The 12,419-nt window shown below is 38.5% G+C and overlaps 1 protein-coding gene across 1 annotated transcript in view; it reads right to left on the bottom strand.

The window, feature by feature from the left end:
• The window catches only part of ZNF268 (zinc finger protein 268), a 37,081-nt gene that overhangs the window by 2,131 nt on the left and 22,531 nt on the right, over positions 1–12,419 (bottom strand). The gene's annotated exons all lie outside the window — the stretch shown is intronic.

Raw genomic sequence — 12,419 nt, 5'->3', positions numbered from 1 at the left:
AGAAACATTTCAGCGTTTGTTCACTTGAAAATCCGGAAACGACCCAAGAGTCTGGTGGACTATTGCTAAACACATCACACTTCAGAAACAGGATGGGCTCCTGGAGGGTAATTAGTAGTTGCGAGGAGAAAGAATGCTTTCTGACCGGACTAAGTGATACATTGTACAATAAAAACGGCTGTTACAAAGCAATGTGAGTGAGACGAGCCCATTTGAAAAGTACAGACACAAAATGATGTATGCCACATTGTTAAACCCTGGTTGCCACCGGGTGACAAAATTATTGTTTTATTACTTTTATTTGGCTTTTAAATTTTCTTCTTTTGCTTATCCATGTTTTCTAATTTTTATAGAAAGGTAATCTTCTGTTTTTCTCGTTTTGAGGTTCTTTTCAAGAAGTGAGAGAAAAAACACTGACAACAGGGTTGGGGGAAGCAATCCCCACCGTCCAAGTATACTAAGGCGGATATGGGTGAACAGAGAGGAAATTGGAGATTTGCTGCAGGAAACTCTCCTGTTGTGGGAATGCGATCACAGGCCCTTTCTCCAGGACCGCTGGTGCTCAGCGAGAATATTCCTGGTTGCACTCCACCCATGAAGCATCAATGAAGTTAAAACCTCAATGGAAACCAAAATGGCCAAGTACCTACGTTATTAAATTTAAATGTAATTCAACAAATTTTATGATTCTAGTTCATTGTTATAAAACCAGCTACTTTTTTTGGCTGCCAGGTGAGAAGTTACTGTTTACACACATTGTCTTATTTGAGCCTCCCAAGCCACCTCTGAGCGAGTTATGTTCCCTTGTTACTAAAAAGGAAATAGGGCCCAGTGCATTTAAAACACTTCCAACCAATAAGTGGCCTCCTTTAACTGTCAGGCTCAAAAGCATACATTCTTAACTTAAGCACATAATAATTCCAAATATTCTAAATCAGGGGAAACTCTTCATAAGCTTCATTTTTTTTTTTTTTTGCAGTATGCGGGCCTCTCACCGCCACGGCCCCTCCCGTTGCGGAGCACAGGTTCCGAACGCGCGGGCCCAGCAGCCATGGCCCACGGGCCCAGAAGCTCCGCGGCATGTGGGATCTTCCCAGACCTGGGCACGGACCCGTGTCCCCTGCATCGGCAGGCGGACTCCCAACCACTGCGCCACCAAGTAAGCCCCATAAGCTTCATTTTTTTAAAAAATTTTTTGCGGTACGCGGGCCTCTCAACTGTTGTGGCTGGCCTCTCCCGTTGCGGAGCACAGGCTCCGTACGCGCAGCGCTCAGCGGCCATGGCTCACGGGCCCAACCGCTCCGCGGCATGTGGGATCCTCCCAGACCGGGTCACGAACCCGCGTCCTCTGCATCGGCAGGCGGACTCTCAACCACTGCGCCACCAGGGAAGCCCCATAAGCTTCATTTTTAATAGAGCTCTGATCTTCCAACAAAAGGTAGGCCAAAAGGTAATTATCCAACACCCACCGTAAATAGGGGCTGCCTCTCTCTTCCATGCTCACTAGTCTGAAATGCAATCATTACCACATAAAGCACCCTAAGGCATACTTACCTGCTATTTCCAGATTTTCTATTCTCTCTGGACCCAGGCTACCTGGGGCGGACTCCCAGCTTAATTGCTTAATAGCTGTGTGACTTTGGACAAGGTACTGATCCTGTACCTTCTCTCCTCTTGGTAAAGTTTATGATTTGTAATAATAACAGGCCCTCTTTCCTCTTTGGTTTGAGATCATTAGACGAGTCAGTACTCTGCACGCGCTATCTTCTTTACCGTTTTGTTTCTTACCGGCGTTGTTCACTTTTAACACATTCAGAATCTGGGAACTTCCCCCTTAGTCCTAAGGGAACTTCCGCCTTAGGACTTCTCCTTTTCAGAAATGTCCTGGCCACTCATGTACTTTCCCCCATAGTGAGTAGCTGAACACATTTTTAAAAATCCCTGATCCACGGAAGGCTGCAAGCCCATCTAGATACAGCCTCCTAAGAACCTCTGCTTCACCCTGAACCCCTCTTCCCTCCAGGGAATTACCTTCGTTCCCAGAGGTCCCCCTGAGGGAGTTGCTCGCCCACCTGCACTGCCCCAGGAAGCCTTCTCGAAGCCCAATCTGTCTGTATATTGGGGCGCTTGCAGCCATGGGAGACCAGTCCTTTGGGCCGTTCGTGGGTTCACAGAACTACGGGGAGCAGGCCGTCTGGGGAACACCCTTGGGAAACCGATGCCTGACAGAAAAAGAGCGGGGATGTGTGACGTCTTGGGTAGAGTGATGAGAAGGACAGAGGGAACGTAAACAAGAGCTTGGAAGAGTGACTCACCTGTCCTTCCTTTCTTGGAAGATGGCAGATGCAGGTGGGGCAGGGAACAGGAAAACCCTCCCAACATACTGACCCAGAGGCACTAGGAATGCTTTTTTTTTTTTTGCTAGAGAAAATATTTAAAAAAAATTTTTAAAGATGAGATGAGTATTACCGATTTTTCCTTCTGCTTCGGGCTCAAAGGTGGCTGGGCATTGGTGCTGTGCCCAAACAAGGCCCATTTCACCTGCTACAAACCTTCGTTCCCTCTGGTGGTAGGTCAGGTGCAGGGTCGGGGGGACAGGGACTCAGAGCCCAGGGTCTATTTACTGAGCATGCGGGACTCTGTGAGGTGGGTATTTTGCCATCATTCCCATATGACAAGATGCCCATCGGAGAGGTTAAGTCACTGGTCTAGTCACAGAACTGGTAGAGGGTGGGTTTGAGGTTAGCCCGCTCCCATCTGGCCCCCAAGTGTTGGTTTTCACATCACCCAGCAGCACACTGACTCGGAGGGTGGGAGAGAAGGAGGGAGGTCTCGCTGCGCACTACGTTCTCGTTACTCAGTAACCATGCTTGTTACACCCCAGGCCCAGGCTGGACGCTGACATCACAGATGAGTGAGTGTCCCTCCATTTGAGGGATCCATCCTCTCAGGACCTGTTGATTGCCTACTCTGTGCAGAGCAGGAAAAAAATCAATCTATTTATCTATTTTTGTCATTGAAAAAAACCTAAATAGATATTTAACCAAAAGCATTTTAAATTAACATAATATTACATGTGAAAACTTGAACAGACATACAAGTCTAAGAAAATGAAAGCACATTGTGAAAGTTCTTGATGATTTTGATTTTCTATCCTTGTAAGTTACATAAAGTGCACAGATCTTTAGGGTTTACCTCTGATTTTCCCATACATGCAGATACTGTGTCCTCACCGTTTCCAGCACGGTTCAAGGCTCTGTCATGCTGGTTTCCAGTCACTATCCCCCGACGGTGACCACCCTGGACTTAAGTCACCAAATGTTAGCTTTGCCTTTTTTGCACTTGATCTGCCTTCTCAAATGCTACAAAATTTCCCCCATGTAACCTTCTAGAAGGTCTATTTTTCCCCCTTTACATTTAAGTGTACAATTAATCTGGAAATAATTTTAACTTATGGTACGAGGTATGGGTGTGTCAACTCCCCCCCGCACACACCCCGTAGGACGTCCAATTCACCTGATTTATTGAAGAGTCTTCACCATTGCACTACAGTGGCACTTTCTGTCTTAAATCAGATGACGGTACATGTGTGGGTCTGCTTCTGGGCTCTCTGATCTGTTGTTCCATTGTTCTGTTTGTCTAGCTTTACACAAAACCATACTATTTTAATCATGGGATAAGTCGATATTCAGTGTGTATCCTTCAGTTTTCCTCCTCTTTGTCTTTGCTATGCTTCACCCTTTGCATCTTCACAGGAATTTCAGAATCAGCTGGTTACTTTTGACAAATGTGCATCTACTAGGATGCTGAGATGGCACTGAATTTATAGATCAATTTGGGAATTTTTTTAATATAAATTTATTTAGTTAGTTTTGGCTGCCTTGGTTCTTCATTGTTGTGCGTGGGCTTTCTCTAGTTGCAGTGAGTGTGAGCTACTCTTCGTCGTGCTCTGTGGGCTTCTCATTGTGGTGTTTCTCTTGTGGAGCACGGGTTCTAGACACGTGGGCTTCAGTAGTTGTGGCACGCGTGCTCAGTAGTTGTGGCTTGCGGGCTGTAGAGCGCAGGCTCAGTAGTTGTGCATGGGCTTAGTTGCTCTGCAGCATGTGGGATCTCCCCAGATCAGGGCTCGAACCCATGTCCCCTGCATTGGCAGGCAGATTCTCAACCACTGCACTGGGAAGTCCCTGGGAAATGTTTGAGAACAATATTGAGTCTCCCAATCCACAAATACAAAATAGATCTCATTTATGAAATTTCAAGCAATATTTTGCAGTTTTCTGTATAGAGGCTTTTCACACCTTTCTTTAGACTTATTTCTAATCATTCAATATTTTTGATGTTATTGTCAATGGTACTTTTAGTTCAATTATCTAATTGTTTTGTAATATACAGAAATACAGTTGACTTTTGTATACTGACATTCTACCTAGCAACTCTGCTAAATTCACTTAATTCTAACAGTTTATCTTCAGGGGTTTTTTTTTCGGTTTTCTAAGTACATAAACATATTGTATAGGAATGGCTAAGTTTTCTTTCTTTCTTTCCAATGGTGAATTAAAGCGGTAATAGTGTAATTTTTTTCTATTCTTATATGCAAGGAGAGAGCATTATTTCACCTGAAATGAAATCATGATGTGTTTGCAACATGAAGTGTCTGTGATAGATTTCTTTTGTAAATATGCTTTATCAGATTAAGGAAGTTCCTCTCTATTACTAGGTTTAAGAGCTTTTGCTATAAATACCTGTTTAATTTCATCACTTACTTTTATTCTGCATCTCAGGTTGATTTTTCTCCCTTATTCTGTAACTGTGATGGATCTCAGTGTGTGTGGGTTGTTTGTTTGTTTTAGCTGCACCACGCGGCACGTGGGATCTTAGTTCCCTGACCAGGGATCAAACCCGTGCCCCCTGCACTGGAAGCGTGGAGTCTTAACCACTGGACCACCAGGGAAATCCCCTGTTTTTTGGGTGTTTGTTTTTTTTAACATTAAACCATCCTTGCATGGATACAATAAACCATACTTGATCATGATATAATTTTTATATATCACTAGATTCCATCTGTTAATTCATTGTTTAGGACTTTTGCATCTCTGTTCATGAGAAATAAATGTCTACATTTTCTTTTTTTCTAGTGTGTTTGTTGAATTTTGGCACCAAAGTCATGCAGGTCTCAAAAAAATTATTGGGAAGCATTCTCTCACTTTTTCTATTCCCTGGAAAATTTTATAGAACTGGAATTATTTCTTCTTTAAATTTCGAAAGAATTCACTAGGGAAGGCATCTAGACTTCAAGTTTTCTTTGTGGAAAGGTTTTTAATTTTGGATTCAATTTCTTCAATAGATTTAGGACTGATTTGTTTTCTATTTCTTCTTATATCCAATTTAAGTTGTGATTTCTAAGGAATTTGTCCTTACTATCTAAACTGTCAAATGTGTTTGCCTATTGCATAACCTTCTTTTACGTTTACTTTATTTACTTTCATGTAAAATCTGCTGTGATATCCCATTTCATATTGGATACTGGCAATGTATTATTTTTCCTCTTTTTTTTCCCAGTATTTTAACATCTTTATTGGAGTAAAATTGCTTTACAATGGTGTGTTAGTTTCTGCTTTATATCAAAGTGCATCAGCTATACATATACATATATCCCCATATCGCCCTCTTGCATCTCCCTCCCACCCTCCCTATCCCACCCCTCTAGGTGGTCAAAAAGCACCGAGCTGATCTCCCTGTGCTATGCGGCTGCTTCCCTGTCTTGCTTTGTCTTGATCAGAAGTGAATTTTATTAATCAAAGAATCAACGTTCGGTGGCAATTTCTCTTTTGTACATTTGGCTCCTATTTAATCAATTTCTGCTCTTCCTTATTGCCTTCCTGCTACTTTCTCTGAGTTTAATTTGCTTTTCTTTTGTGGCTTCCTGAAATAGAAGGCTAGATAATTGGTTTTCAACCTTTTTCTTATTACATTAAAGCTATACATTTTCCTTCACTTTTTACCATTGTATTTTACCATCATTTATGTAAAAATATTTCCTAATTTCTGAAATTTCTCAATCTAACATTACTATTTTTGTAATTAAGAAGTATCTGAGGGGAAAATACTTTGAGACTAATATTTGTTCCTCATAATGCTTTTCCTTACAAGTTTTAGTATTAATTCCTGCCTGAAACAATCTTTACTATAGTGGCTGCCTAATGACAATTTTCTAATTTCATCATTTCTTCTACATTTATCAGTTGGAATTCACCCGCCATAAATGGTTTTTCTCCGGCCCCCTCCATCATTTCAGTGTAACCTATTTATATTTACTTTTTTCTTCTGTGTGGTTCTTTGTTCTTTCAAATAATTTTTTGTAATTTAGGCTTCATATTGTCCCAGTTGTTACTTTTATATCTTCTTATAGTGCCCTGAATCCCACTTTTCTCCATCTGTTATTATCAGCCTAACAGTTAAAGTGGTGTCCTTTGCTTTCCTAATATCAATGGCAGTATCTTACTTCCCCCAACCCTCTTTCCTATTCTTATGCTCACTTCATATTCTTACTTTACCAGAAAATATCTTTATATAGTATTCTTCCATCTTTGCTCAACCCTCATTTTAGTCTTAGATGTAAAATTAAATATATTAAATGCTCACCATCAGCCCTTTAGCTGGAAGCTCAACCTCTAGTATATTCCTCAAAAACTTAATTTTTGTATATGGTGTAAGTATAGACCAAGATACATATTTTCTCAAACAGATGTGCAAGTGTTTCAGCACCATTTTCTTTGTAAAGACTATTCTCTTTCCAATGAATTGATTTTGTAATTTTGACAAAAATCGGTTCACTATGTAGTGTGTAGTTTTATTCAGGAGTCTCTTCTGCTTCACTAATCTATATGTCTGTCCTTTCACAATACCACACTGTCATAGCTGCTGTAGCTTAATGACAGGCCTGGAAATCAAAGAGTATATGTCTTGCAACTTTGTTTTTCCTATTCAAAATTGTGAGTATTCTAGTCCCTTTGCTATTCCACATAAATTTTAGAATCAGTTTGTCAGTTTTCACAGAAAATCTTCCTGGGAATTTTATTGGAATGGGATTGAGTCTAAAAATCCGTGTGGAGAACACTGACACTTTAACGACATTGAATCTTCCAATCCATTAACAGGGCACCTCCTCCCATTGTCCAGGTCATTATTATTCCCTTCTTCATTGTTCTCAGCATACATTTCATGTCACTCACATTTAACTATTCCATGGTTTTTGGTGCTATCATAAATAGCTGTGCATTTTAACCCTAATTTTCCATTGTATATTGCAAGTATGTAAAAATAGAACTGATTTTTGAATATTGATTTTACATTTTGCTGTCTTGCTAAATTGACTTGTTATGGTGGCTTTTTTAGTGTGTGTGTAAAGTTTTAAATGGAGTTTGAGTGAAGGCAGTCATGCTTTCTGATAGTTGTCATTCTTTCTTTCCAAACTGTATCTTTTTAATTTCTTTTTCTTGCCTTATGCAGTCAGCTAAGTCTTCCAGTACAATGCTGAAATAGAGTGGTGAGAGCGGATATAATTGACTTGTTCTCAATCTTAAGGGAAGCTATTCACTCATTCACCATTATGACATTAATTGTAGACCAGCGGTCCCCAACCTTTTTGGCAACAGGGACCAGTTCCACGGATGACAATTTTTCCATGGACCGGGGGGCAGGGGATGCTTCAGGAGGTAATGTGATTGATGGGGAGTGATGGGGAGCAGCAGATGAAGCCACTCTCACTCGCCTGCTGCTCATCTCTTGTTGTGTGGCCCAGTTCCTAACATGCCGCAGACCAGTACTAGTACTGTGGTGCCCCCTGGGGGTTGGGGATCCCTGCTGTAGACATTTTTCAGATGTGCTTTATTAGTTTGAGGAAGCTACTTCCTATTCCCAGTTTTCTCAGGTTTTTTATCATGAGTGCTGTGGAATTTGAACAAATGCTTTTACTACACCTGTTGATGTGACCATATGATTTTTATTGTTTAGTTGGTCAGGTATGAATTAGTGATTGGATTTTGAATATTGAGTCAGCCTCAGCTTTGTATTCCCAAGATAAACTCAAATTTGCCTTCATGTATTACCCTTTTATATATTACTGGATTTAATTAACTAATATTGAGGCTTTTTACATCTATGTTCATGAAGAACATTTGTAGTTTTTTAAGAAATTGTAGTTTTTTCTTTTAATCAGTGTGACACTGATTTCATAAAATCGGTTAAGAAGTATTTGTCATCTATTTTCTGGAAGAGTTAGTATAGAATGGCTATTACTTCTTTCTTAAATGTTTGATAGAAATCACCAGTGAAATGATCTGAGTCTGGATTTCTCTTTGTTGGGAGAATTTTAACTATGAATTTAATTTCTTTAATAAATGTAGCACTATTCAGGTTACCCATTTCATATTGTTTTGGTGGTTTGTGTCTTTCAAGAATTTAGTCCATCAAAGTTGTCAAATTTGTTTTGTGTTGCTTACCCCTCCCACTGTTTTTGTTTCACTGCTTTCTGGTCTTATCCTTACTATTTCATTCCTATTTACACTGGGCTTTACTCTTCTTTTCCTAGCTCCTTAAGGTAGGACTTTAGATTATTGATGTGAGACCCTTATTCTTTTCTAATGTAAGTATTTAGTGCCATTAATTTCCCTCTACACACTGCTTTTTCTGCATCTTAAAAAATTTGATATGCTGTATTTTAATTTGTACATGTTGTATATAATAATTCAAAATATTTCCCATATTTTTCTTGAAATTTCTTGGAGCCATGAATTACTTAGAATTGTGCTGCTTAATTTCCAAGTGTTTGTCGATTTTTCTGTTCTTGTTGCAATTGGTTTCTTGTTAAACTGCACTATAGATGGAAGAAATTTTGAATGGTTTCAATTATTTAAAAAATGTTAAGATTAATGACTTAGGACATGACCTGTATTGATGAATGCTTCACATGTGATTGAAAAGAATACATACTCTGCTGTTGGATATTCTAGACATGTCTACCAGGTCTGGTTTATTGATGGCATTATTCAGTGCTTCTATAGCCTTGCTGATTTTTGGTCTCCAACTTATGTTACTGAGAAATATCCGTTGAAGTGTCCAACTAAATTGGTAGAGTATATTTCTCATTTTACCTCTGTTTTTGCATGATTTTGAAGCTTTCTTGTTAAGTGCATGCACATTTAGGATTGTCTTTTTGGCAAAATGATGCTTTTCATTATATAAGCTACCTGTATATTCCTGATAATTTTCTTTGCTATTTGAGTATATATTTACTTCCAGAAAAGGGTACATATTTTCTAATGACAGCTCTTAGGCTGGGAGATAAGGTGGGGCTGAATCAATCTGATCAGCATTTCAGCTGACTGAGCTTGGTTGAAGCTTTTGGTTGAGTTAGTGCAAAACTGCCTTCAGATATTTTGAGGGCAAATCAGAATGTTTCCCTCAGCAGGGCCTGGAATCTGAGCGTGGAGACATTGTAGAGATTTGCTTGTGCTCACAGCCAAGCTGCCAGCTCTCAGAGCTATGCAAAACAACTCCTTGCCTTACAGCCTGTAGTTTAAATATTTGCCTGTAGTTTATTTTGGTTTTTCTAAATAGACAATCACATGTGCAAACAATACGATTTTTGCTTCTGCCTCAAACCCCAATTCCTTACAACTTTCTGTTCTCACATATTGGCTAGAACTGTCATTATATTGCTCAATAAAATTGATGGGCATTCTTTTTCTTAATTTAAAGGTATACATTTACTGTTTTATCATTAAATATGACAGTTGTCAGTTTTCGGAACATACTCTTTGCAAAGTTAAAGGAGTTAATTTCTATCTCTAATTTAATAACATTTTAAAATCATCTGTGGGTATTATAGCCCATCAAATGATTTATCTACACATACTGAGATACTCACATGGTTTCTTTCTGGTAGTGTGGTTAATTTTACAAAAAAATTTTCTAATATTAAATCTTCCAAACACCCTAATGAGTTTTAATTAGGATCAGGTTCAGGTGCACATAACAGAACCAACTCTCCTCCCAATGAAAAAAGAAAAGATGCCATGAACAAGACAGTTCATCTCTCTTTTGTGTAAAAATATGCCCAGACTTGGTGGTCTAGGGCTGGCACAGCAGCTCCATCATTACCAGAGAGCCACATCACTCTTCTCTCTCTACTGCACTCAAGCAGACAGCTTCCACCCTCAAGAGGAATTCAGGTTCTAAGATGGCTGCTGAGTCTCCAAACATCCAGCATGGTGCATATTAAAAAGAAAAGGTGAAAACACACTAGGGGGCTTTCCCCACTTGTTTTCCTTTTGAAAAACCTTCCCATTATCCCTCTCGGTAACTTCTATGTCCATTTCATTACTCAGAATTAGCAGCATGATCACACTTAGCTACAAAAAGAATGGAGAAATGCAGCTTTTTAGCCGAGCACATCACCATTATGAAAAATACAATGATACTGTTGGTAATGAAGAAATATTGGGTTCACTACTAACAGTCTGCTACACTTAATAATGTCATGACTTAAAAAAATAAAAACTCTACATTACTAGATGGATTTTTGCAATAATTCCATTTAGGATTTTTAAATCTATGTTCACAAATGACTTTGTCATTTCCCCCCAAAATGTCTACTTCCTGTGAAATACTGTAAAATGTTTAAATTATCTTTCCTTTAACTTTCCTGAAAATTACCAACTATTACTGAAAGTCTCTGGAACCTTTTTCTTTTCTGGGGCTGGGGCAGAGTTAGAGGAACTAGGTAGATTTTCAAGCCAGAAATTCAATTTTTAACTTTCCTATTTTTTTTACTGGTTGCTGATCTATTGATTTTTGTTAAGTTTCATTTATCTGGAAAATTTTCCATTTCATTTAAAATCAGACCCGATCCATCATTATCCTTTCACACAGTATTTGATTTATGCCTTCAACATTATGCTGACATCTCTGGCTTCTACTGGGAGAGGCTGAATGTGGATTTGCATCACACAATACAGCACCTTTAAAATCTAATTGACCCTGGATAGTAGGAAACAGAATATGTGTTTATTCTTTATTTTGTGTATACATCTTCCTTGGAACATCAATGACAAAATACATATTCATATTTTCCAGGTTTAAGGGATAGACTGTAGCAGATATCTGAAATTCTTTCCTTATGCAAGCTTTCTCTTCCCTTCTGTAAATCATCATTCTTCACCCCAGGTCTATTGACATTGGATAATAATAATGAGCTGAACACATAAGGACTTGGGATTCAGAAATCATTGACTACGTCCTTCAAGGAAGATGCAGTTTCTTTGGGTAAGAGATGGGATCCCCCACTGAAGTAAAGAGCACAAAGTAGTGGGTGTTTCAGAAATATTTGCAGTTTTGAATCCTCATATTCCTCCAAGATAGCCTAACCTAATTTTCAGATTAATGCTCATTCACATAAGGTAATTGGTGAAGCTGTGAAACAACTGACTTTGTAAGTAAGCAACTGGTAGAATGACTTTTCACCATCCTGAATCTATAGCTATACATACACATTTCAGCAGCATCACTTAAAGGTATCACTTAAATGTACTGAAAGGATACAAGATAGTTCAAATTAACAGAGAAGTGAACTAGGATTAAAAAGGGACAATAACTAAAGCTATTCTGTGTAATCTATATAGAAGGAACTAATTAATACTAGCAGTAAGATGCTACCTGAGAACAAAAGCTAAGTTTGATTTTCTGTACTAAGGAGTCCATTAAAAATTTATATTCTGAACTATCTCAGCCAGCTCCTGGCAGGGCACCTTGAATGATGGTCCCATCATGACTGCATACACTGTGAATTCTCTTAAAGGAAATCAAGGTGTTCTAACCAGAGAAGGCAGAACAGATTGCAGATACACAATCACATGAAACGTGCACTACATTGATTATATAACTAAAGAGGTAGCTTTCAGGACCATTTACAAAGGATACAAAATAAAAGGTTTAAAGTATGGAAATGCATTTTAATGCCATATTATTCTAGTAAGAAGTTGTATTTTTAAATAAGAATGTCTCTCTGCAGAGTAGAAACCCCTGGAAAACGGTATTGTTATCTAGCTAATTTATCTATCAAATGTGGCATTCACAAGAATACGCAAAACTACACAAAACATACTTTATAGTACAGAAACGAAGATAACACCTAAATATCCCTGCAGGTCTTATGATGTAATCCTTATTGTTATCCTGATTATTACATTTATTTACACAGATTAAAAAATCTTTATGTTCTACTATGAACATACCTATCATTGACAGTTGAATACTTTCTCCAATCGTTTCCTAAAAGTTTGGAACATTTGGAACATAATTTCCCTTAATTTGTAAAGGAAATTATTTTTTTCCAAATGAATCAAAATAATAGTAAATAA

This window comes from Lipotes vexillifer, unplaced genomic scaffold (genome assembly GCF_000442215.2).
Source record: "Lipotes vexillifer unplaced genomic scaffold, Lipotes_vexillifer_v1.1 scaffold1529, whole genome shotgun sequence".
NCBI lineage: Eukaryota > Metazoa > Chordata > Mammalia > Artiodactyla > Lipotidae > Lipotes > Lipotes vexillifer.
This window is presented reverse-complemented; position numbering and strand designations above follow the sequence as displayed.